The sequence below is a fragment of the Dermacentor variabilis genome, chromosome 1, assembly GCF_050947875.1.
Source record: "Dermacentor variabilis isolate Ectoservices chromosome 1, ASM5094787v1, whole genome shotgun sequence".
Classification (NCBI taxonomy): Eukaryota; Metazoa; Arthropoda; class Arachnida; order Ixodida; family Ixodidae; genus Dermacentor; species Dermacentor variabilis.
Genome location: NC_134568.1, coordinates 205,058,217 through 205,084,217, shown reverse-complemented (window position 1 = coordinate 205,084,217; position 26,001 = coordinate 205,058,217). Strand labels below are relative to the sequence as shown.

General features: G+C 45.0%; 1 protein-coding gene and 1 pseudogene across 2 annotated transcripts in view; both read left to right on the top strand.

The window, feature by feature from the left end:
• Window positions 1-26,001, top strand: part of Ac76E (adenylate cyclase type 2 Ac76E) — a 944,861-nt gene that overhangs the window by 353,483 nt on the left and 565,377 nt on the right. The window lies entirely within an intron of this gene.
• On the top strand, window positions 6,520-6,700 carry LOC142567875 (U2 spliceosomal RNA; annotated as a pseudogene).

The window sequence follows — 26,001 nt, the reverse complement described above, 5'->3', positions numbered from 1 at the left end:
CGGACGTTGGTCTAGTTAACCTCCTTGTCTTTCCTTTCTATTTCTCTCTCTCTCTGAACTAAATAGCACCATCACCTCGCTCACGACTGACCTATTCTAATACATAACTGGAAGTGCGATAAGGAACAAACCCTCTTTCTCGAGTTGGATAGCTTAGAGAAACGTGCGTTAAAGTGAACGGAAAACCTGTGAAACGTATTGTGGAAAATCTGCATTCCTACTTCACATGGACAATAGTATAAGATAAACTTTATTGCCCGTTAATACACACACACACACACACACACACACACACACACACACACACACACACACACACACACACACACACACACACACACACACACACACACACACACACACGCACACACACACACACACACATATATATATATATATATATATATATATATATATATATATATATTGGTGCTTCCTGGGACATACCTGCACTACAACTGAAAAACTCACCGAAGCCTCACAGAATCCATCACGTTCGGTGAGAAAACGCAGCTCCTATCAGGTCCTCGTGGCAACCGTTACAACTTTACAAGCGCAGTTGTCTCCTTTCGCGAGCATGTTTACAAGTAACAGCACGACAACGTCGGAGCTCCCGCTGCCATCTGTACGGCGGAAAATACTCTGCATAGAAGCTTCTAGTTGCACCATACGCCTCTGTTGCCCCAGACACCAAAAGTCTTCCAAAAAGTAAAGGACAGAGTTGATAATTATTTTTTGTGTGGAGGAGAACCCGCTCATTTGGCGGCATATTAAATTCGGCTCACTTGTAATAATATTATGATCTTGAAAAACGAATGAAATGATGCAACAATAATTTTGGATCGCAGTTCTTCGGCGCCCTTTCCTCGGTTCAGCCTCCCTCGGCGTAACCGGGCGAATGCGCTCGTGCCAGTGCTCGCGCGTTCGTCGTCGTCGTCTTCCGCAGCTGGCTCCGATGGCGCTCGTCATGCCAGCGTTCCCGTACTGTCCCTCACTCTGCGAAGGCGCTCGCGCTGTTGGCCCACTTCCAGCCGGTGCAGTGATTTGGATCTCAAATTCTTTGCCTCAATATATTGCGAAAGCAAAACACGTAGTCAGCTGCGCTCAAATTTCGCATTATGGAGTATGGTAATCGTCAGACAGTTTTTTTACGCACTGGAATGCAATAGCTCAAGTGTGCCACACTATGGCTGGGAACCATCGCTTCTATGATACAATTAAGTGCGTCATCGCAGATTTTCTGTAGTTTTCGTCGCTTAGATACATACGGTCAGAACGGTCGCTGGTAAGAGACATATTAGACATTCACGTTTGATAAAATAAGCCATAACTTACCATTGCTAACTTCCTAAGTATGCGAATAGCGCACTTGCATTGTGACGTCTCGACACCTACGTGTGCGTGCGCCACGCTTGACCTTGCCCACTCTCATTTATCAAAGTGACGTTTCTATACCTCGTATCTCTACGAACTTGCGATATCTCTACGATCTACGACGTGCTCTCGTAACACACATCTAATATTTCTGTTAGATACCTCCAAGGTGAGTGAAATTTGTCTATAATACTGTAAATAAATGCGTGACCGATGGTGGAATCAAACCTCTGGATTCCAGCAGAGCAGCCCAGCGCTCTAACCATTAGGCCACGGTCGCACACACGTTTACCTCGTGCCAGAGTCTCTCTTTCAAACATTTGACGCGTGCGTCATGTGCCAGTTTCTCGCATTATTCTTTTGTGGCAGCTATAGAGCTTTGAGGCACTTTGTTAGGCTGCACTTACGTCGGCATCGGCCCACTTTTTCAGACAGCACAGCCACTGGGATCGGCTCGCTTTTTCGTCAGAGGAATGTGATACCTCCAAAGTGATGGAAGTCCGCCTATAATGCTATCGCATTAAAATCTGCACATGTGGGCATTGTGGACCTTGCAAAATTAATGCGTCCGAGTTTCACCGTCGCCGGCAAGCCCTGCAACGCATTGCCGCAAGAGGAAGGCGGAAGGCAACAACATCGGTCGATGGATCAACGAATGTCAAGCATGTTGGTTCGACACCTCGTTGGTGACGTACACTGGAAGTAAAAACAGTAAGCGCTGTAAAACAATCGACGGGAACGCTTCGTGCAGAAGGCAAGTAACTCGCGACGTGGCCGTGAATTTTTGAGTTCACCATGATTCAAAAGGTGCTGAGTCAGGGAACTACCAAAAGTGACCGAAGGTTGTAGATGCGAATGAGCCTAAGAGACAAGACACGAACTCAATGGACTAAAGCAACGGTCATCGTAGTGCGCAGCATCACATAAAGGTAAAACAAGTTGAACCTTTCCAGGTTGCACGATTTCTCTGTATCTGCGTGTTTGAGAGTGGATTTTGATGGGTGATTTACAAGTGGCAACAACAGGTACGGGAGTTTTTTTTTTTTTAAGTTCGGCAGCCATTCGACTCTGAAGGTGGATAACCAGCGAAGATGTAGAGATGGTATATCTAAGTGTACAACACAGATATACATAAATATTTTGGTGTTGCTTATTATTTAACGCAAGTTACTATGGCTTTGTGGTCGCTATGGTAGACGGCCAATGGTTCGGTGACGACGATGGACAGGTTCTTGACGAAGATTAAGACCAAACACAAGCGCCTCGTGGTCGTTGGCACTTTGGGATCGGGGTAGCGCTATACCCCGAACCATTCGAGCATAATGGAGGGCAGCCAGTTGCCATCTAGCCGTGACACGTCCACGTTGTAGTCGCCAATGTCGAGGACTGGAGCTTGATCGTCAGCGACCTGATCGTGCATCCTTCCAAAGCGATCGTTCATAAAGTTCTCCACGTCGTGCTTGGAAGAAGCAGGTCGATGAAACTGCTGAAATTCTACGCTGGAATGAGGAGCCGCAACGGAGCCAGCTGTGAAGAAGACGACGACGACGACAAATGCGCGAGCATAGGCACGAGTGCGTTCGAGCGGTCACTTCTAGGGGCGCAAACTAGCCGGCTGTGGAAGAAGACAACGATGCTCGAGCCATTGCTGATGATGATCGTTGTTGTTGTTGTTAATGCTGATGATGATGATGGTGATAGTTTTCTCTTTCCAATGCACGACGCGTACCCCCCTTAAGCAATGAGCGGCAACGCAGCCAAGGAGACGACGACGACGAACGCGATAAGTGGCACGAGCGCATTCGCGCCGAGGTTGCGCAGAGGGTCGCCAACGAGTTATTCACGGGTTGTTGGCGGACGATGGAAATGTCCTAGCCATATGGACGACCGCACGCCAAGTTTCATCATAGACGCCAACGCTCGTTTCTCCCCTGGCGGAACGATTTCATCTCCAACGGGTGTAGGTTTCCGCCGCCGCTTCCCTTAGCGGTCGCGCCCACGTTCAGTTCGCGCTGCGCGCGAAACGTCTCTCGTTTGCGACGGCGCCTCTTCGTATGACCGGAAATTATTATTGTGTTGTTAACTGTTACGACAGCAATGTAAGCATGAAAGGGCTGATGCCACCAGTGAAATTCTGCCGGTTCACAAGAAAATGGTACGAAAAAAGCAGACGACAGACATGGATTACTGCGGTGTGCCGAGCGAAGTAAACAATTGGCAAACGAAGCGGGCTCATTCATTGATCATTCTCGAGTGTATGACGGTTTTTATATGTAACCCACATGAATTTAATAATTACGCGGTACATAATCCTTTTATTCATATAAAAACTAATTTGTTCGACGAGCGCTTGTCCTGTCTTCTTTCTCGTGTTTCGTTTGTGTGTGCGCTGCCCAAGAATGGAAACCACTTCTGTTGTATGCGCTAGCAGTGGCCGAAGTTCACGCGTGTCGAGAAATTGAATATGTGCACGATGCATTGAACATGACCGGAGTTCATTCCCGCTTCACCACTGCACCGATCGATCGAGTTACTGGACGATACACGCCCGCGTCTTGGTCGCGCCGGCATTGCTGAAGCAGAAATGATTACTAATACTTTCAACTTCCGTCTCTTGAGCATTCTTAAAAAATGGCCAAGCTGTCTACATTGCTGCCTCTATTCCATATTGTAGGGGACGTACTAGTTAAACTTGTGTGCGCATGTCGTACTTGTGCTATGCAGCGATATATTTTGCTTATTTCCGCACAGTGTCGATGGAAATCCGTTGCCGCCATCAGAGACAACACGGATTTGTAGCAAACATATTGTGAGGAACTGCAAAAATGACTTTAGCTCGTATGTGCCGTATGTATGTGCCGCATCTTATGTGCTGACGATTTTTCCGGCGGCACATACGATGTCGTTTCCAATTACCTGCTCAGCGTCACTTACATGGTTAAGCAGACGCTGCCCTTTCGCCGCATTGCAGCCATAAAAATAATCGTCAAGCGTACCGATCTTCTTAAAGGCAAATAGAAGCGTGTACAGTCTGTTTCACACTGAGGGGAAAACTCGGAACGTATTGCCTCGCGATGCGGCAAGCAATGGAGTCGTGCGGCGCGGCAGCAGCTCGAGCAGGCGCAGACGCTCGAGGGGCGGAGTCGTGATCTGCGTCGTCTGCTACGGCGGCGCGCACTGGCGGCATTGTCGGGAAGCGTGCTACTGTCAGGGGCAGTGCACCGATTTCATCGGTACTGCGGGAACTGAGCTGATATTCTTTACTAAACGTTTTGCGTCGCCAAAGTCCGAGCCTTCATTGGCGATAATGGAGTTCCACAAACTTCATTTAACAGCATGCTTCGTTTGTTCTTTCGAAAGGCCGGGGTACTGAGCGCGTGCACGTATATTTCTTCACTTTGTGTGCTACCGTAATAAGCAGCGACAAGACGCACCAAGATGCGCGCGCAACGTGCTCAGTCTTTGTTTGACTCGAAAGGAAAACAAAGCACTCAACAATGATAACTATGGGGGTCGAACACGATGAAACAGACGGATACGATTAAAGGAATGTTTTAGGTTAAGACAATGAGCTGGAAGTGATTTTTCTCGACAATCATTCACTACGCCAGACAGGCCCTGCCCGCCGGCGGGGAATTGGACACGTCACGTCCGGAACTTCAGTTTGTATCTCATGTCCCCAGGGGCAGCGATGACAGCGCTCATCCTGGAAGGCAGTGAAGTGTAGAATGACTTGATGAGGGATGTGTTCATTCACAGCACGTCTCAGTCGCTGACGATGGTGGATCGAAGCCTATGCTCGGGCGACTGATAGAGGGGATGGTGCGGCAGCGATACTTTCAACGAGCCCCAGACATTTTAAATGATGTTGGCGCCCGGGGATTGAGGCGACCACTTTAAGAGAGTGACTGCACGCTCTTCCAGCAGTTCTTGCACAACACGAGCAGTGTGGATCGGCGACCTATCGCGTTACAATATATAGTCGCCTTCCAGAAACGGGCCATCAAGAATGTATGGAATCAGTACGTCGTCTATGACTGCCCTGCAGCGATGAACTTACCTTCGAGGCGTATCAGTGGGCGCCGCACAACGCTTAGTAAAGAATACCGGCCCATTTCACGCAGTAACGATGAGATCGGCTCCCTGCAACTGACGCGCGCCGCCGTAGCAGACGATGCCGTTCAAGATCCCGCCCCTCGAGCACCTGCGCGAGCTGCTGCCGCCGCCTGACTCAAGCGCTCGCCGCATCGCGATGCAATGCGCTTCGAGTTTTCCCCTCAATGTGAAACAGACTGTACATCGCCCTTCGAATGAAATATCCACGCGCACACACGTAGGCACACACCGCGCGCGGCACGAAACGTGCCCAAACACGCGCAGTGCAGGAGGCAATCAAGGCGGTGCGAACGAGAGGTGGGAGAGGAGTACCACCCGCTAATAGAATTTTGCTTCGCATGCGGCGCTCTCAACGCCGGCGCAGCAGCGCCGCTCTCGGTGCCGTTCTTGTCCATACACCTTCGCTGTAAAAAATAATAAGTGTCATTCCACTCTGTGAAGGTGGATGACCAGCGAAGCTGTGCATGTGTGCCCCTTAGTGGCGAACTGTTCATTGCCGTGCGTCAAACGCCGCATACACACAAATGGAAGGCGAGGCGCGACTAGTCGCTCCTCCACGACGTCGAGCCTCGGAACATGATGAGGCACCGGGGGACATACATACCCATGCATTGTTGCAAAACGCGGCACGACACCTTTTACTAACGAATCGCGACACGTAGAACAGACACGCGCCTCGCCGCACTCCGAGGGCACATACTGCTTCATCATAGCCAAGGCGATCGTGCGTTGGTCGACGTCCTGCAGTGCAGTAGTGGTCGTGAGGTCACTCGAAAACCACAAGCGGTCACACACAACACAGGCCACACAAAATTGGTTCCCCACAAACTCCCCCTAAACTTGGCCGTTGCTCCGGTGAAACGTTCCAAGTTTGCGGGATCGAGGCCACATGGACGGTTCCCATTTCTTTCCGCCTCGCGGTCCTGCGGGCAGCACGCTTACGGGACCGCCACGACTGGAGAGCGGAAGGAAAGGAAAGGAGATACGCAAGTGCTTGGAACGCCGACAAAGAGAGGGCGGTGCGAACGTAGACGTGGCCGACGCGGGTCAAAGTGTAGTATCTGTTATCAGCTTAATATTGGATACGGGTTGTATTGGGACGTAAGATATTAAACTTATTTTTGCAAGTTGGCGGATTGCTTAAAGCCTGCTTCACCTCCGCCACAGGTCGGCCCGGTATTTCACTATCTTCGGGATGGGCCGACGTATGGGGAGAAATTCTTGATCTGCACGGATCGATAGACGCAGGCAGTTTTCTCGAGAACCTAGCCATATACAGCTTCGCTGTAAAAAATAGACTGAGCAGCTGCTCGAAGCTGAAGTCCTTCCAAATGAAAGCTGTAATTCATGATGGTCGAGGATCGGGAAACTTATAGATGGACGTCGCATACTGCCTTAAGTAACTCGTATGTCGCGATGAAGCTAAGTAGCAGCAATCGTTTGTCTAAAGCGAGGGTTGGATGCGCACTTCGTGATGCTGTTTGAATGGGTAATTAAAGTAAGAAGGTCCTTACCGCAAATGGATGGGCAGATCTCTGCTCATCTATGCAAGCGGCGTTAGTGCACATAGTGCCCTGGTGTTGAAAACTGGGAAATACATCTGAGTAGCGCATGTTGAGGATGGAGGACAAATGCGAATAGATTTCTGGACAGGCCTCGCAAAAAATGTAAGCGCCTCGTGGAAAAAAAAAACTGTCGTGGCCTTCTGTATAGCGGCCTCGCTGCAAGTCTTGGTTCGATGTCATGACTGAAGCTGATGCTTGTGCGGTGCCAGCGCGGAGGTCGTCTCGGACCACGAGAGCAATCACGGCCAAATATCGTCCAAATTAGATCGACAAAGAATGCTTTTGAGGGAAGCGGAGTTGATTCTTTTTGCAGAATTCGGGTCAGAATTTGCTGAAAAACACATTCTCATTTATACACAGAGGAAGTTAGCTGTTTTTAACAGGTGGATGGTCGAATGTTGAATAAAAGAAAGTGTGTGTATTGCGGCCATGCAATGTGGTCGCTTCTCGAGAAGACCACCGCTCATGCAATGACAATTCAGATCAGGTTCGCGCTTTCCGCGGTCTAGGAAGCCATAATCACGTGCTTCTGCCACCACTGGCTGCAAGAAGGTGAAGTACTCCTTTTTATCTAATTTCTCTCATGTCTTAATTGAGTGATAGGACCAGTGCTGATGACTGCTAGTCTATTTTGTAATACAAGAGTATTGTTGGTATTGCATTGCTAAAACCAAGAACGCCAAAACAGCTTAGACACAGACACAGGGATGAACGCCATGGCATTCTGCTTCCAACAAACTAATGTGAAAAACTAGTGCTACATATATATACACCGTATGCCGTCGTTGTTCCAGCCATCACACAGGTGCATGGGATGTAATATAAAGAAATGACAAGGTGAAAAACAGCGCACGAGGAACCCTTCTCTACGTTTTCTAGAGAGAGTAGTCTAGCTCTTCTTTAGTGAGGAATATGGAAGGGGTACTAAAGCATGCGCCCCCTCCCCCCCTGTGGGAAAATTTTTTCAGCCTCAGCTATCTCGCGCCTGATATGATCGCGATCGCCTGTGCAAAATAACCATTCTTCAAATATTATGGAAGAAACACATATTTTGTGCTGCATTGAAAGCCATCCTTCGAGCATGCGTATTACACTACAATTATGTTGCATAAGCCTGTCATCGACACATCGGTTGATTAGTATAATTGATAAAGAGTCATATAAAGAGCTACAGAAGACATCGCCTACTTTACACGCGACTCTGCGAATATATAGCGTTTTGTTTCGTTTGCTTAACTGTGTTCCAATGTAAATTTACGCAAGAAGTCAGAGCAAAACAAAAGACACAGGAAAGTTTGTATTCTTAAAAACTTTGGCCCCTTCCCTCCGTATGCAAAAACGCAGAACACAGCACAGTTTGGATGCCGCAGTGGACGAAAGGGCTATACAGCACAGGAAGAGCACGCGCTATAGCGTAACCAAAATAGAACATAGACATCAGCAACTGCTATCATTCCTCACTGTTGCGGTATATCAGAGGAGAACCAACGGCTGGATTTAACAGGTAGATTAACAAGTGCGCAACAAGTCTGCTGATATTTGCACCGCCTCCGCAAATGGCTTGTTATTTAACGTCTGGTGATCCCAGTTTTCCTGCTTTCCTTTTCAAAGGCGAGATTAGCTGATCAATAATGGTTTGACCGGCGCCTTCTCTTTAATGCTGGCTTATTTCGTCGCTTCTATTCGTTTCAAAGCAAGCCTCCCCTTCATTAAGCCTCTAAGCCTCGCTTGCGAACAGGAGCTCACATTAAAACTTGTTAAAGTCAGGATTATTTGTTCGTTCTAAGGCGCTAGGGGAAAAAAATAAAAAAAAGATAAAGCTTCCCCTGACAGTATCATGTTCGTAGAGCATAGGCAGAATACTGAGCAGAAAAAAAAGGCGACTACGTATAAGGCTGACGCAAAATGCAAACTTGAGGAAGAGTCTGCTGGTGCACAGCTACAATGAACTCTTGCGACAAATAGCGGTAAAATTTATCTGACCGAAATTTCCTGAGTGCCTGTTATGTCACTAGGCTAAAGCTGCACAAGGACGTGACCTCTCAATTTTCCGGTCGTTGCACTTATTCCACTGCTGAAAGGCTTTAGTTCGCTACCAGGAAAAATGCGGAAGCGCCCGAGGTTTCAAATTTAAGTCCGCTGTTTGTGCCGCAGGTATTAAGTAACGGCTTCAGAGCGTTAAGTACCCTGCGTTTAGGTGCGGAGTTATTTATATGTCGTGATCTTGTTTCACTTTGCGCGCCTTCAAGCGAAACTTTTGCCTTCGATGTGGTCTAAATTCATGTCTGACGGCGCGCTCTTTTCCGGGGTCAGCGACCATTACGAAGCTCGCTTGACTTATCCATTGCCAAACGTGACACGACACCGCAGTGGAAACGGCAGAATGCGCAAGTGTGCTGTGATAATTATTTTGTGTCACATTTCTAATGGGTCGCCTAATCGTTTACTAGTATTACCATCGCCGGCTATAAAAACCACAGTCGAAAAAACGACAGTAGATTCGGTTGCGAAAGATTGAGAACCGTCCAATGAACAGCGAGAGAGTTTCAGTGCTAATACGCACTAAATTAACCACTTGACCAATGGCTATTTTAACATTATTTCTGCAGTCACAGAAACATTCCGAAAGGTTAAACTTCAGTTGTCGTCAGCTGGTTGTGGCTTGCCTATAGGACCAATGCCATGCCTACGTCAAATGAAATAATGTGTGTGGCGCACATTAGAAGCATTTGCGTCTCGAGGCCAAATATAGCGCTCTTGACATGACCAGTGAAAACCGGAGGCACTAATGCCTCCACGGGTTGACGTGTACGAAAGTATACTTGAAAAGCAGGCCGGGAGCTTTCATTCTCTTGGTATCGTCTGTCGCGAAAGGAAAATAAGTAGATTAGCTGAGAGAGCCGAGAGTCGCTTCTAGGGAATTGAGCACGCTTTCTCGTTACATTACTGAAATCGGAGGTGGTGATTACGGCATGTCACAAACCACTAACGCGTGGGTCGTTCAGCTTAGTGCAGTATTTCCAGGCCGCAACGTGACCGTCTCGCCGAAAGCTGAGCCCATTAGGGACTCAACCGTAGAAGAGGTGAAGAAGGAGAGAGTGGAGAGAAGCGTTTAGAGAGATGCGACATCAGGGCACCAGCCTTATCCCGTATCGAATGCTCGGAACCGCAGAGTCGAGGACAAAAAAGAAGGTCGCTGTGGCCGCGCGCGCCCCGCTTTTGGCGAAACGACCACGGTGTATTTCGCAACTACTGCAGCGAGCTGAGTGACGCACGCCTCAGTAGTTTGTGATACCATGTGGCCAGTGGCCACCAACTGCGATTTAAGTGCTTGCGTGAAGGGTTCGGCTCAATATAGCGTGCGCACTCAAGTCGCGCGCCAAAGGGGGCTCGGTTGGAACAGGTCTGAATAAAAAAGGCGACACACGTAATGACTTCTTATTAAAGATGAAATAATTAAAAAAATACATTGGAGAATGTATTGGAGAATTGGAGAATTGGAGCCCCATTCTCTGATTCTGTAGATATAACACGTATGTAATGAAGCAATAAAGGAAGATAAACTTTTTGTGTCAGTAATTCTTTCAGGAAGGGTGGATTCACTCTCAATTTAGCGAACATGATAAAGTACTATACACAAGGCTAAGAATTCAGAAGCTCTCGCTCTCTATACACGTTTTGTCACGAACGGAAAAAGAAGCAAATTCTTTGAGCACGTGACGAGGTAGCGGACCCGGCGACAACTGTGACGCCCTCACTGTGTGCCCCGAAGCGAGCAGACCGAGGGCTGCAACATCCGCCGTCGCCTCGCGCCTTGCCGTGTCCTTACTTCATTTCTTTTGTTTCTCGCAGTATACGATAAAGGATACGGAAGCGGAAGGTTAGCCCTTGTGGTTCGGTTCCCGGCTTGGGATTAAAACTGTAGTTATGAAAGCGCATTATTATGACGCGCAATCTCCGACGGGCGCACGTACTACCGGCTGAGCGCGTCTCTGCACTTCGTTAGTGCGTGGGTGACAATCTGACCGCACTTTATCGCGCAGTGCTGACAGAGTGCGGAGTGGAAAGAGCGTGTGGAAGTGGCAGAAAGCTTCCGGATACGCTTATCAGTGCACTGTCTCGCCGCAACAGCTGCGAACAATTGGTTGCCTGCAATTGTCAGCGCCATTAAAGCGACCGCGATCTGCCGCTGCGCGAGAGACCTGAGGGTGTATAGGCGAGCAGCGACACCACGTGGTTGGCGACGGATTGCTACGCACGTGATGGTGTAGAGGCCTTATGACCACGTTTCGCTGTTTGATGCACGCAGAACGCGCAGATCATCATCATCATCATCATCATCATCATCATCATCATCATCATCATCATCATCATCATCATCATCAGCCTGGTTACGCCCACTGCAGGGCAAAGGCCTCTCCCATATTTCTCCAACAACCCCGGTCATGTACAAATTGTGGCCATATCGTCCCTGCAAACTTCTTAATCTTATCCGCCCACCTAACTTTCTGCCGCCTCCTGCTACGCTTCCCTTCCTTGGAATCCTGTCCGTAACCCTTAATGACCATCGGTTATCTTCCCTCCTCATTACATGTCCTGCTCATGCCCATTTCTTTTTCTTGATTTCAACTAAGATGTCATTAACTCGCGTTTGTTCCCTCGCCCAATTTGCTCTTTTCCTATCCCTTAACGTTACACCCATCATTCTTCTTTCCATAGCTCGTTGCGTCGTCCCCAATTTAAGTTGAACCCTTTTCGTAAGCCTCCAGGTTTCTGCCCCGTAGGTGAGTACTGGTAAGACACAGCTATTATACACCTTTCTCTTGAGGTATAATGGCAACCTGCTGTTCATGATCTGAGAATGCCTGCCAAACGCACCCCAGCCCATTCTTATTCGTCTGATTATTTCCGTCTCATGATCCGGATCCGCCGTCACTACCTGCCCTAAGTAGATGTATTCCCTTACCACTTGCTGTGCCTCGCTACCTATTTTAAATTGCTGTTCTCTTCCGAGACTGTTAAACATTACTTTAGTTTTCTGCAGATTAATTTTTAGACCCACTCTTCTGCTTTGCCTTTCGAGGTCAGTGAGCATGCATTGCACTTGGTCCCCTGAGTTACTAAGCAAGGCAATATCATCAGCGAATCGCAAGTTACTAAGGTATTCTACATTAACTTTTATCCCCAATTCTTCCCAATCCAGGTCGCTGAATACCTCCTGTAAACACGCTGTGAATAGCATTGGAGAGATCGTATCTGCCTGTCTGACGCCTTTCTTTATAGGGATCTTGTGGCTTTCTTTATGGAGGACTACGGTGGCTGTGGAGCCGCTATAGATATCTTTCAGTATTTTTATATACAGCTCGTCTACACCCTGATTCCGTAATGCCTCCATGACTGCTGAGGTTTCGACAGAATCAAATGCTTTCTCGTAATCAATGAAAGCTATATATAAGGGTTGGTTATATTCCGCACATTTCTCTATCACCTGATTGATAATGTGAATATGGTATATTGTTGAGTAGTCCTTACGGAATCCTGCCTGGTCCTTTGCTTGACAGAAGTCTAAGGTGTTCCTGATTCTATTTGCTATTACCTTAGTAAATACTTTGTAGGCAATGGACAGTAAGCTGGTCGGTCTGTAATTTTTCAAGTCTTTGGCATCCCCTTTCTTATGGATTAGGATTATGTTAGCGTTCTTCCAAGAGTCCGGTATGCTCGAGGTCATGAGGCATTGCGTATACAGGGTGGCCAGTTTCTCTAGAACATTCTGCCCACCATCCTTCAACAAATCTGCTGTTACCTAATCCTCCCCAGCTGCCTTCCCGCTTTGCATAGCTCCCAAGGCTTTCTTTACTTCATATGTAGAACGAAATGCCGCAATGTCTTACTGTCTCGCTACATGGCAACCAGTAAAGCCGCTGCGAAGTTACGAAAATTTAAAGTTAATTCTGGAGTTCTGCGTGGCAAAATCACATTATAATTATGATGCACGCCATTATGCGCGACTTTGGACTGATATTAACCACCTGAGGTTCTCTAAAGTGGCCATGCTTAAAAACAACATGCTTGAAAGTGGCCATGCTTCGAGTTTAAATTATGCATTGCATGTTAAGCCGTATGCGTCCCGAAGCAAGATGACAAAATGTGAGTTCATTCGGTGCTGTAGAACATTTGTATTTGAATTTCTTTATGTCGCAGTTGAACCTAAAAACACTCTGGCGACACCAAGTGGTGACGGAAATGGCTACCTCGGATAAGAGGCGCCGCTCTCGAAGGCGATGCTTTTATGTACTGCAAACACCGGACATGACTGCAGGAGTTGAAAATGCATCATGAACGCCATGCGTCGTTCCGTTTTTGCATGTGCGTCTCGGCGCACTTCTGTGGATCGCTACTACTTTTTATCGCGCAAGGGAAGGAATCGCGGACACATTTTATTGACGACGCACCGGCGTCGTCACTGTATTGAGTGCTAGAGCGTGCGGAGAGAGATGTGCGATGTGGTCTCGAACTGTTTCAGAGCAGACAACACAGTGGTGGTCTCTGAGTTCTTGACGACCCACAGCCTTGCCAAAATGGTGGTTGCTGTCGATGGGAAGAGTTGAGAGGCATCGCTAAGGAAGCTATGGCTAATTAAACACCGGCTCAAACATTGCACTAGTAGGACTAAACTCGCTGCCTACACGACACTCATTAGACCACTGCTTGAATATGCCGATGCTGTCTGGGATCCCCACACAAAGACCGGTGTCAACAACATTGAAAGCGTGCAAAAGAAAGCCCTTAGATTTATTTATAATATTTATAATAGACGAGTCTCGATCACTGATCTCAGAACACGGTCTGGCCTCCCATCGCTAGAATTTCGGCGTAGACTGCATCGCCTACAAACTTTGTTTAATATCGTTAATAAACAAACAAAAATGGATCCCGACATATACATCAATTTTAATAAAACAAGAGAAACCAGACGCAAGCACAGCAAAACGATTGTGATGCCACCGACTCTCGTTTTTTCCTCGAACTATAGCAGAGTGGAATGCTCTACCGCAAGAAGTCGCTTGTATGCCCTCGGTTGAATCATTTGTGTCTGCCGTACAATCTTTGCAATGAAGCGTGTTCGCTTTAGAATCACCATTTTCCTATTTATGTAAATTTGTACATGCTGCCTTTCCCGATGCAATAGTCTGTATATTTAAGCATTTTGTTATGGTTCCTTGTAACCCATGTTTTTGTTATTTCGACTTGCAGTGCCGACTTTGTATACACTCACTCCTGCCTGGAATGCCAAGAGGCAGGTGGCAGTATGTAATAAATAAATAAATAAATAAATAAATAAATAAATAAATAAATAAATAAATAAAAATTTCAAGTTGAAGTTTCTGTGTAATATGTGCGCTGAGAGACCAGTTTTTCTTGTGCTTATAGCCATATTGAACCCTCTACTTTCAGTTACAAATATAAACTGAGAACTATCATCCAGTAGTGTAGATTATGGGGACAGTTGGTTTGTTGCCTCAATTCAAGTCATAGCGCTGGATTCACACGGACAAAAAAAACGACAGGACGTCCTGTCGTCTTTTTTTTCCGTGTCAATCCAGGGCTATGACTTCAATTGAGAACTGTTGGAGGACCCTGCCATGGCCCCTTTAAGTGCGCCAAGTTACAACGTACTGTGCGAGCGTTTTTGCATTCCTCTCCCATCGGAATGCGTATGCCGCGGCCGGCATTGGACTCGCGACCTCCTGCTCAACAGCGCAACACGATAGCCACTGAGCTACCCTTGCATGTTCCGTTACGAGAATCTTCGTGTCGCTGTGTGGGAACACTGATGATAGGTACCGATCGTCATTTTGATCGTTGCTCCGTTTTCTGCTCCTAATTCTTTTACGTTTTCGCATTTATTATTTACTTACGTGTAGAATAATTCCGCCAGACCCTAATGTATGGCACACGAAAATTATAGTAATAAAAAATCCTGGTTATCCAACATTAGCTCGTAACATGCGGTAATCAACATCGTCTTGCATAGCAGAGATTGATCTGTGAAGGCCATTCCACTTCTCTGAAGTCGAGCGCAGGCAGGCCTTTGTGCGGCATGTGTGAGTGCCTTCCTTATTACTGTAATCTACGCGTGAAAAAAAAAATGAAAGTGTCGGGACAATACATTATGGCAGAGCTGTGAGATTTGATGATAGATTTTGTGGAATAAAGACAACCAACAATGTATGCGACCGAATGCATGTGAGGAGACTTCAAATGCTATTTTCATGGACTTTACGCTAACTAGGCGGTTATAGTTGCTAGTCATAAATTTGACGAGATTGTTTTCAACAAGTTCAATTGTAGTAGCAAGTGCATTGTAAAATGGATCACGTCTACAAGCCGCATGTTAAAGTTTAGTCCTGTCAAGAGTCTTGTAAAGTAACAAATTCAGAGAGGGAGAAGTTGCGATGAAGAGAGCCTAGTATGTGGTTAGCATCGTTAAATATGCTGTTAACGTGCCATGTCCAGTTCAGATTGGAATTTCTGTGGATGCCGAGATAGCACCAGGAGAAAAGAAGCTCCAAAACCGTTTGATTGAGAAGATGAGGAAAAGTTATAGGCGATGAGGTTCGTGTTACATGCACTGCTTTGCACCCGTGAGAATTCAGTTTCATTATTTACGTGTTACACCACTCAGATACGGCATCCAGATGGCTTTCCACGGCGCAAGTTTCATTATGCTTGGTAATTTCGCGAAAAATAACACAGCCGTGAGGAAATAACTGCATTGTATACTTGAAAGAAGATCTGGGAGGTTGTTAGTAACATTAAGACGAACATCAAACCTAAAACGAATTCGTGTGGAACTGTAGAGTAGATGGACTTAGTAGAAGGTAGTTGATCATTGAATACAGAAAACTGAATACGGTAAATAAGGAAGTATTCAAGGCAGGTAAGGAAATGAGCATCTATGATTATTCTTGTAAAGAACTTGTGACACACTTTATGAAACGCTTTCATGTAATCCAGAAAAATGCAATGATTCGATCGTCCTAAGTTATACTAATGTTTGTGAATAAAGGAGAGCAGTTGAGTTTCGCAAGAAAACAATTTTCGAAAACTGTGCTATGCAGATAAAAAGACGACGATGCAAAGAGAAACTTGGTCAAGTGTGAAGGCAAAATGTGTTCAAGCAATTTATTGGGAATGTTAGCTACTGAGGTGGAACGTCAATGTTACGGCGAATCCTTATTGGATTCATGGCGGTAGGCTTGGATTCAATTTTCAAATAACTAATTGCACATTAACGGTTACAGTCCCAAGTTATGTCCGCTCCTTCGAAGTGTTTAACTTTATCGTGCAAGTGATGTCCAATAATGTCCACATTCGAAACAGTCGAACCTGGCAGCCTTCTCATTGGGTAGCACACGAGGGCTTTTAGTCGTGTGCCTACTCTCCTAAGTTCACGTGTTACGTGACGTCATCGGGCAAAAAAAAAAAGGGTCATCCGCCCACCATGGCTCTCATTGGTGCTGGCTAACAGTCCCAGGTCTAGAGCGATATATATTTATATATATATTGTCAAGCAGCAGTTATGACGACGTTTATTACGCGTCGCAGATGCGGTGAACCGACCACGCCCAAAGCACGGATCACACTTAAAAAGAAGCTTTAGCTCGGGTGCTCCTATCTAAGTACACGTAAAAGGAGAATTCGTTTTTCTCGGCAACCGCTCCACCAAATTTGGTGAGGTTTGTTGCATTTAAAAGAAAATTTAAATCTACTGACGGTTGCTCTTGAATTTTTTATTTAGGTCGTCAGTATTTTTTAAAACAATTGGCAAATCTGTGAATTTTCAGAAAACAAAACTATCAACTTTACAACGCTGTAACTAATTCAGGAAAAATGATATCACAATTCTGTGAATTGCATATGATAGCACATCTAGTGACTGTTAGTTTTTAATTATCGATTTAGGTAGTAAATTTTTTATTAAAAATTGGCAAAAATCGCAATTTTTCAGACAACGAAACTATCAAGTTTACAACTCCGTAACTCAGCAAAAAAAAAAAAATGATATCGCAATTCTATCTGATAGCACATCTAAAGTGGACAAATTTGACATCTTGCACAATAATTGTAAAAGATGTATTAATATGTAATTATAACTTTTGCAGGAGCCTTAAACAACGTAACAAATTCACGTAAGATATAAATTGACATATCGAATTTGTCCTCATTGAATGATCTAATGAACGCCGTTTACAGAACCGCTTTATCTGTTCTTAACGCAGACCTATTAAGTTGTAAACGTAGTGCTTCTATTTTTTTCAAACTTTCGAATTTTGGAAAATCCGTTTAAATCATTTCATGCCCTCAATCCAAACTCCGCTTCCTACAGTCACTAGAATTTAACTTCCTCTCTCAAATGCAACAAATTTCATTAAAATCGGTCCCGGGGTTATCTCAGAAAAATGTTTTTTTTTCCTTTTTACATGTATTTGAGTAGGCTGCGTCGGAGTTGGGCCCGAGCTAAAGTTTCCTCTTAAGAGAAAACCCCACGAGCGATGATGAAGAAGAACCCTATGTGAACCTCTCATGATGGTGATCATGTCCAAATGACAAAGAATAGCTTAATAAATGCCCACACTAAATATATATATATATATATTTAGTGTGGGCATTTATTAAGCTATTCTTTGTCATTTGGACATGATCACCATCATGTGAGGTTCACATGGGGTTCTTCTTCATCATCGCTTGTGGGGATATATATATATATATATATATATATATATATATATATATATATATATATATGTGTGTGTGTGTGTGTGTGTGTGTGTGTGTGTGTGTGTGTGTGTGTGTGTGTGTGTGTGTGTGTGTGTGTGTGTGTGTGTGTGTGTGTGTGTGTGTGTGTGTGTGTGAGGTTAAAACAAAGGTGGGTGCCTTTGTTGGCCCAGTAGTTGGAGGTACCTCGTCGAAGATGTGCAATGGCGCTATGTGCATGTGAAGTCTAAAACGAAGACGCCTAGTTATTCTAATCACACTTAAAAAAGTAGTTTTTTTTTCCAGATTGTATATCAATAATCTAAGGTATGTGTCTGTTTCTGGTTGTCTAACGTGCTGGACGATAAACGAATGGACGAATAACTCTGCGAAAAACTCCCGGACGAGGGCGTTGTTGAAGGATCCAGGAATAGGGGATCAAATAAGTGTTCTTGAAGTCGGATTTACTGCTCCTTTGTCAAATGATGCTCGGTAAAGCTTTGTTATATGTCGGTCCAAAGATGCTCTCTTATATTATGTTGCAGGTCGTATACAACTGTCCCACGTAACTTGTGCCAAAATTTCAAAATGTGCAAGTGCAGGTACCTGGACAGAACCGAGGTAACGATGTTTGCCGTCGCTTGGAGGAAATTAGACTACTTTAGTATTTCGCCTAGTTACCTATTTAGTTATTCTTAATGAATCAACTTCATTAGGGTCAATGAGAAAATTGTAGACCAACCTGAAAAACCCCAGACCCAGCAATCTCTTGCTCAATGCGAGCGACATAAATGCTTTATCCAAGCCTGTAAGAAGCCCGCGAAAGCCCGTGAAAAGTGCCGCACGACTAATCGTGCGGCACTTTTCTGTGCTTTGCGGGCTTTCTAAAAAAAAACAATAATCCGTATTGCTCCAAGCGACGGCAAACACCATTATCTTGGTTGTGTCCAGCTAAGTGGCATTTGCATACTTTTTAATTTCGCCACAAGTTACGTGAGACACATGGTATAATACGTGGTTTACCACGTCCGTGCAACAAATAAACGCCACAAAGATGCTATCAGTTAAATCTTTTTTTTTTTTGTCGCTCTGAGTTTATAGTTCTGTTTTCTTAGCTTGCAAATTTTCCATGGCCATCTATTTACTGGCAAAACAGCTCGTACTTCGCAGTTTAAAACAACAACAAGGACGACGACGATGATGGCGCAAACAATCACAACAACAATGACAAGACCAGCGATGCAACTATCATGCTCCCACGCCGGCGGAATACGCGAATTAGTTATTGCGAGCTAGAAAACTTTCGTGGCTACATTGCAATTTTCACTTATGCCCATATGGAACGTGCAATATCAACGATGTTTCTTTGAATATTTTAGCACTGCGCACGAAATCCACATTGGTTTCACCACGGTGAGCGCCTTGAGTCGTGGGACGTTATCAGCTCGTAAATAGCTGCAGGCAACGCGCGCCGTTTGAGCGAGGCCACAGCGCCTCGCTTGCACTATCTACGTGTCTACGTGTCTCAGTTGTCTGATGTCTACGTGCCTCAGTTTAGCTTTGCATCCGTAAATAGCTCTTGTCATTTAGTTGCCGTCAAATGTGTCTTAGCTTGTGTCGCACAAGTGCTCGATTTCTTCGCATCCAAACCTCGGTTCGTGTAGATAACTTTCTCTTAATGCAGTGTGTGCCATTCGAAGGTAATACCGGTTTTCTTCTTATTCTGGAAAAACATTTTTAGGAGCCTCCTGGTATTAGAAAGAAACAACATTTTCTAAACAAAGAAACGCTAACTTGACATTACTGTGCAAATACGTGGGGGGCGTATACCCGACGGGAGATATATCTCGTACAGGATCATGTGCGCTGAAATTGAAGCGCCTTGCATTGTTGCACATTGCCGTCTGTTCCAACATAGCAGCAGCCGTCTAATATGAGTATGCTCGTAAGCATGTGCACGAGCGCTCTATGTGAATCAGTGTGCCCCGGAGGAGGGCACGTATGAATTGAGCACGCATCATATCACTGGCTATGTGAAAAACAATGATTTGGAGTTTCTAACCGAAAATTCCGAGTGAGATCCTGCCGGTGTCGCCTCTAGCTGGCACATTTAGAGATATAAAATGTCTGAACCAGTTGAATCCGAACGCCCATGAAAGGCGTTTTCAGCACATGCAATTTTCTCCTTCCTTGCTTGCACACACGCAGAGGACGCACCCAGGTTTCGTTTCACTTTGGCTATATTTACCTGAGATTTCTTCGCGCTTCACGCTACTCTGATAACCTCTTGTAAGGCAGAAGTGCTTTGTTTCTGCATAGCGCACAGCAATGCTGAAACGAAGATGAGTTGTCTTAGATTAGTGATTCGCGCTGCCTTTTTATATTCTGGATTTCTTCTAAAAGTTTTCTGCTGTTGCTCTCTCTCTCACAGGGCTACGTGTTGTAGCTTGTGCTACTACAGTTCCGACACGAAATTGTTCACAATTTTTTTTATTCGTAATTGTTGACGGTGGAATAATGGTGCGAATTTTGAATTACTCCAGCTTGGCTTCGGCCATGAAGTAAGCAGCGCTTTGTATCATAGCTATCGAATGCGACGGTTACGTGGTAGCGCGCGCGCGCGCACGCACACAAACACACGCACACGCACACACGTACACACACAGGGCTGGCAGGTTCCGAAAGTTGCCTTAGTGTAAACAATACAGAAACAAAAGGAGATCAACTCTTCAAAGACAATACTTTTTTTGTACTGGCGACGCCGACTTTGATTTTAGAATGAACGAGTTTTCTGAAAGAGTCCTGTGGAAATGCACAAGAATGCAACAAACTTCTCTACGCTCGCGTGACGGCTGCTTACGCACTTCTTTCTGTCTTGTTGCGAGCATTCGCATTTGGTTGTGGCAGTTTCAGGTAAGTATTGCCGTGTTCGTAAGGCGTAAGGCGTAAGACTTCTCAGGAACTTTAAACAACGTCTCATGCATGGCATTGAAATTGTTTACTCTCTGCCATTCTCTGTATTTCTTTCCTTCAAATTCTTTCCTTCAGAGAAGCGTGAGACAGGCAGCCTTGCTCGCGGTATCTTTTCACGTTATACTGACGAGTTACATATTACCATCCTTTCAAGGATTGCTTCCAACTTTTTGCTAGATGCTCGAGGGAATGGCTCTGGAGAAGCCTGATGTGTTATTTATTTCCATTTTGTGGCAAACATTCTGCTGCTGATGCCTCCCTCCTTGATGAATGAGAATGGATTCTATAGCGCAGGCCTTTGCTGAGCGCTTCCTATCTTCTGTTCACGTGCGCGTCATCGTGGAAGTAGTTGCGCTGTGCGTGCAAACGTTCACCCTGCCCAGCGAGCCGCATCAGATTTTTTTAAAGACTAAGAACCTTTAAAGCGAGCCGTGGGTTTAAAAGAAAAAGGAAATGTTTGGGCGTCGTGAGCCTCTCCGAAAGGTCCAATCACTTGTTCGCGGCGTTGCTCCACTGCTGCAGTTGCCGTACTTGACTGTTTTCAACCTTCATAAGCAACTCCGCACTTCGACTTGTGTTGCAGCATATCACATACCTATAGCATCTCACAATATACAGGGTGTCCCAACTATTATGTACCAAGATTGAAAAATATGCAAACGCCACGTCGCTGGACAGAACCAAAGTAATGTTGTTTGCCGTCGCTTGGAGATACTTCGACTATTTTTTGTTGTCTACCTAATTACATAATTAGTCCTAATGAATTATTCAACTTATCGAATATTATATTAAGGTAAAATGTGTCAATGATGAAATTGTAGAGCAACACGAAAAACTTCCGTTACAGCGTTCTGTTGCTCAGTACGTGCTACATAAAAGCATTTTTCCTAGCGTGCATGAAGCCAGTCAATACACGCAAAGTGCCTCGATCGGCTAGTCACGCGGCAATTTTGCGTGTATTCGCGGGCTTCTTTTACGACCGTAAAAACTGTCACTGCATGTATTAAAACAGTGGAAAATTTTATTACGCAAGGCATTAATGTCCAACGGGACTGAGTTTGAGCTTAACATGGTAGCTTAACGCTCAATTATTGAGCGGTACGCTACAGTCAAGAGCGCCGTCACCCGCCGTGGTTGCTCAGTGGCTATGGTGTTGGGCTGCTGAGCAAGAGGTCGCGGGATCGGATCCCGGCCACGGCGGCCGCATTTAGATGGGGGCGAAATGCGAAAACACCCGTGTACTTAGATTTAGGTGCACGTTAAAGAACCCCAGGTGGCCAAATTTCCGGAGTCCTCCACTACGGCGTGCCTCATAATCAGAAAGTGGTTTTGGCACGTAAAACACCAAATATTATTATTAAGAGTGCCGTCATCGTTGTGTCGTTCTTGTTGTCATGTCATCATCGTCCTGCCACTGTTGTCATCGCGCCGCCGTCTTCATACTGCGGCCATTGTCGTTTTTGGTGTCGTACTACTGTTGTCGTCATGCCATCTCCTTCATTATTAAGGCGAAAGCCTTAGACGCTTCATGGGACGAAAATTTGACCGTCCTGCGTTACGGCACCAAAATTCAATGGCACCAACATTGGGGTGGAACCCTCGACCTTTGGTGGCAATCGAAACCATGACCTTTAGTGTTAATTGTGGCCAATTGAATTAATGAACAGTTCATTAAGATAGAGTAAATTGAGGTACTTGTAACCATGACCTTTGGTGGGAGTCCAACCCTCGACCTGTGGTAAAAGCTCCAACCTCAAGACACAAGAGTGGGCTGTCCAGCAAGCCCGAGAGGCGGCGACGAGGCAAGCCCTGGAAGTCCCCTCATGGGAGACCTGAGCCCGGGTCGTCAAATTTGCCGGATTCAAAATAAAGTTGTTTCCATCCATTCGAATTGACATGGTGAAGGACGAGAGTCGAACCCACTATCAGTAGTGTTAGTTGAGGCATTAATTAGGGCGCGGGTAATTAATATATATTTAATTAAGGCACTCGAACCCAAGACATTTGGTGGGAGCCGAACCCACTTGGAGATATGGGCTAACCGGCGATATCTCCAAGTTGGATTCCAATTGACATCGCGAAGGTCGAGTGTCAAACGCACGGCCTTTGGTGAGAGTCTAACCCACGACATCAAGTGTTAACTGGTGTTAATTAAGAGAAGTTGATTAAGATAGTCAAACCCAAGAGTCAAAAGGTAGATATGGGCGAACCGGCCATATCTCCAAGCTGGGTTCCAATTGACATCATGAAGGACGAGAGTCGAACCCACTACCTTTAGTGTTAAGGCGACGTTGCATAAGACCCGGATAATAAGGACAGGTAATTAAGCAATTCGAACTCACGACCTTTGGTGGGAGTCTAACCCACTTGGAGATAAGGGCGAACCGGCCATATCTCCAAGTTGGGTTCCAGTTGACCTTGTGAAGGACGAGAGTCGAACCCACTACCTTTAGTGTTAATTAAGGCGAGGTTACTTAAGGCGCGGGTAATTAGGATTAATTAAGGCACTCGAACCAACGGCATTTGGTGGGAGTCGAAACCACTTGGAGATTTGGGCGGACCGATGACATCTTCAAGTTGGATTCCTATAGACATCGTGAAATACGAGAGACGAACCCATTTCCTCTGGTGTTAGTTAAGAGGAAGCTTTAGCTCGGGCACAACTCCGCGGCGGCCTATTCAAATACATGTAAAAACGCAAAAACGTTTTTCTGAGATAACGCCTGGACCGATTTTAATGAAATTTGTTGCATTTGAGAGAAAAAGTTAAATTCTAGTGACTGTTGGAAGCGGAATTTTGATTTAGGGCTTGAATTTTGTTAAAAGGATTTTCAAACATTCAGGCGTTCGAAAGAAATAGAAGCACGAAGTTTACAAACTAATAGCGCTGCATCAAAAAGAGATATGGCGTTTCTGTTAACGGTATCCATTAGACCACTCAAAGCGGACAAATTTGATATGTCAGTTTACATCTTACGTGAATTTGTTACGTTGTTTCCGAGGGTTCTGCAAAAGTTGTAATTACACATTACCCCATTTTTTGAGGTTCATGTGTAACATATCAATTTTGTCCGCTTTAGATATGCTATCAGGCACAATTCACAGAATTGCGATATCATTTTTTCTTGCTGAGTTACGGAGTTGTAAACTTGATAGTTTCGTTTTCTGAAAATTTGCGATTTTTGCCAAGTTTTTATAAAGAATTTACGACATAAATCTAAAATTCGGAACCAACAGTCACTAGATTTTAAGTTTTTCTTTTAAATGCAGCAAACCCTGTCAAATTTGGTGCAGTGGTTGCCGAGAAAAATGAATTCTCCTTTTACACCGCGTACACGCACGAATTATGGTAAACAAAAGTTAAGTTTTCAAGTACCCAACGCCCTCAACAAATTTCCCTTTAGAGATGATTTCTTTTTATCTAAAAATGTGTTCAAGAAAAACATGAAACGACGTTTGATTGAAGGCGAAATTCCAATGTAAGAAAATGTATCTACCGTTTCTTCATAAATACGTTTCTTTCTATATTTCTTGCAGACAAGCAACAATAGTTTGCTGCATTTGCATGTTTTCGCGTCTTAATTCAGCAGCCATGTACGCATTGCATTTGTACGTGTATAACTATGTATGCTTGCATATTACCTTGCACATGTTTTTTTTTTCTTTTTTTTTTGCCGAATTAGGTTTCACTGCGCACATTGTAGCTTTGTTTTGACATATTTGTCGCGCCTTCTATGTACATTTTGCTTTTTTTTGCATTTATATTGGTATTGCCAACTGTATGGGTGCCGGGGCCTCGTCAGGCCTTACCGCCTTTTGTCCCGGTCCCCTCTTTTCCTTGAAAAGAAGAATAAACGTCACTTCACTTCACATGTATTTAGATGGGAGCACCCGAGCTAAAGCTTCCTCTTAAGGCGGAGTTTTTTAAGCTACATTTAATTAAGGTAGAGTTAATTAAGGCGCTCGAACCCTCGACCTTTGGTGGGAGAAAACAATAGGGAGTAACAACGCATTAGAATGAAAATGTCAAGTAATGTAATGAATGTCTCGTGAGCGCGCAGGCTTTCGCCTTCATCCTCTTTAGCGTATTCTAAAGTGAGTGTCAACTTTTCGATATACGCGCATGTGCGATGGATAAGCGACGTGCAGGTAGATATACATATGTACATAGCATATCTAATAGAGGTAAACAGGGAAATAGAGATTAAATATATACATTATATGTATACACATGACAATACGGCCAATAAAAGCCGGTGTATTCGCCTATGAAAAGCAGGACAGGCGAAAAGCAAGTTCCCCGCACGCATCGGAGACTGGTACGAAGCGACAGAGCCATGGCCGGAGAAATTCCTCTTCGCTGAAAGAGAACAGATCCTTCGGTGAAATAGACAAAAGCTTGGAACGCAGCCGCCGCACTTAAAGAAAGTAGGGTATCTTATGATGGGACTGTGGAAGCGAATGTTAGCCAAATGATCGCTGCTGATTCTTACCAGTGCACGTTATACCTATCAATCGAGTTTGCAGAAAGCTCGCGTGAAGCTCTTGTATACCCAAACATCATGTGCAAGTGGTCTTAGCTTCCTCTATATTACCTTTTAAAGGCATTGTTCAAGAACGTATCACTGCTTTCGCCGGTCACCTATCTTCTTTTTGAGTCTTCGATGCCTGCACTAACTTGGCATGGGGGTGGTTCCACGGCTGAAGGTATTTTTGACGGCTTCGTCTCTGCCTTTCGTATTTCATTTTTCTTTATTGCTCTCATCTTTGAGAATGGCTTAAAGATCCATCATCCTGTTTCTTTGCTTGGTCATTCGATCTAGAATTTGGTTCTCCGTTCACGGGAACAATTAAGAGCTCAAAAAGGGACGTTTCGAACATTTAGGGAGCCGTTTTTATCGAAGGCAATGCTGTAAATAGCGAAATCGTCGAGCAGCTTTCTATCTGATAAAAAGAATGGGTGAGAGGTGAGGGTCGCTTGAAACAGAAAGTGAGCTAGCAGCTATACATGCGTGAAAATGACGGATGGCTTTTAGGTAGTGCTGCATTAGAACCGTATAGTCAAGGGTTTGACAAAAAATTGTGTGGTCGGTTAACACGACGACAACGATTATTATTATTATTATTACTATTATTATTATTATTATTATTATTATTATTATTATTATTATTATTTCGGAGCCTTGTACGGGCTCCGAAACGTCTCTATTTTTAC